Source organism: Rhincodon typus, unplaced genomic scaffold (assembly GCF_021869965.1).
Source record: "Rhincodon typus isolate 14 unplaced genomic scaffold, sRhiTyp1.1 hic_rhity00014893, whole genome shotgun sequence".
Lineage (NCBI taxonomy): Eukaryota > Metazoa > Chordata > Chondrichthyes > Orectolobiformes > Rhincodontidae > Rhincodon > Rhincodon typus.
The window spans coordinates 1-1,652 of record NW_025980531.1 but is presented as its reverse complement, the minus strand read 5'-3'; the positions used below and the strand labels follow the sequence as shown (position 1 = coordinate 1,652).

The 1,652-nt window shown below is 49.8% G+C and overlaps 1 pseudogene; it reads left to right on the top strand.

Moving 5' to 3' along the window:
* Positions 1-1,505, top strand: part of LOC109931920 — a 1,899-nt pseudogene extending 394 nt beyond the window's left edge.
* Positions 1,506-1,652: the final 147 nt, after the last annotated feature.

Sequence of the window (1,652 nt, the reverse complement as noted above, 5' to 3'; positions counted from 1 at the left end):
TCGGGCTTGATCTACGAGGAGACCCGCGGGGTGCTGAAGGTTTTCCTTGAGAATGTGATCAGGGATGCTGTCACCTACACGGAGCACGCCAAGCGCAAGACGGTCACTGCCATGGATGTGGTGTACGCTCTAAAACGCCAGGGCCGTACTCTCTATGGATTCGGCGGCTGAGCAAATCGACCCTTTTCCAGCGAACCCAAAGGCTCTTTTCAGAGCCATCCAATTCCTCCGATTGAGGGCGGAGACCTGAGGACGGGGAAAGCCAGCACATCGGGAGGGTGTATTGTACTGCAGCTCGTTATCTTACATCGCGACTTGTAATTCTGCCCAGATGCGAAATGTGACATATTCCAGTATTTCTATTTCATTAACGCTTCCTGGAATGATATCTGATTCAGTTTTGATTCTGGGACGCCTGCAGATATTTTAATGGCATGTTCTTTCTATTTGGCTGCTAAACGTAGCAATGACAAATTGTTTTCAGACGAATTATAAACTGGGTCTAATAAAAATGTGCCGATAAATTGAGATTGCGTAACTTTATTAGTGTACACTATATTTGCTTTTATTATGTTTAAATCGACGGGATTGTTTAGATTCATTAACGGCGGTTACACGTTCGGTTGATCAGTTTGTGCTGTATTAAACCCCGCGCTTTTCTTCTGCCTGTTACAGACAGATCATACAATAATCCCGTGTCCCGTCGCGCTGTGTGCAAGCTAGGTTTTTTAAAAATCCTACAAAGTATTAGACTTTACTGTCGTCGGACTTTATTTTTCCTTTAAATATTTAACTTAATCTCAGGATTGTGAGGGTAAAATCGGCGGGCTGTTTGAAATTGACCAACTGTCATTTCAAGTTAACCAATCAGCTTCCAACAATTATTTTATTGCCTTTTCTGTACCTCCAGGAGCTGTTTCTCAGTGGGTTGAGGGACGGGACTGTATCCATTCCCAGCTCGAAGGCGGGCTCTTCATTCCCTTAAATTGGCAGCACCGCAACAAACTCAGCATTGACAGCGGTAGCCTGTAAGTCTGTTGCATAGAGTTGAAGAGAATGGCCAGAACCAGGCAGACAGCGCGCAAATCCACCGGAGGGAAGGCTCCCCGCAAACAGCTGGCGACCAAAGCGGCCCGCAAGAGCGCTCCGGCCACGGGCGGAGTGAAGAAGCCTCATCGCTACAGGCCCGGCACGGTGACTCTGCGGGAGATCCGCCGCTACCAGAAATCCACCGAGCTGCTGATCCGCAAACTGCCCTTCCAGCGCCTGGTGCGGGAGATCGCTCAGGACTTCAGAGCTCGGCCGTGATGGCCCTGCAGGAGGCCAGCGAGGCTTACCTGGTGGGGCTGTTTGAGGACCCCAACCTGTATGCCATCCACGCCAAGCGAGTCACCATCATGCCCAAAGACATCCAGCTGGCCCGCCGGATCCGCGGGGAGCGCGCCTAAACGGAGCGTGCCCGGCCCTGCACGTTAACCCCGAGAAACACAACGGCTCTTTTCAGAGCCACTAAAGTATCCAGAAAGAGCCGAACTGATCCGTGACGTACGTTTCTTTGTTATATTTCTATGTCTTGTTGTTATTGCACCGCTTTAATTCACCCGTAACTGCAGGAATTGCATCTGACTGAGAAACCAGTGCGTAGGACTGAT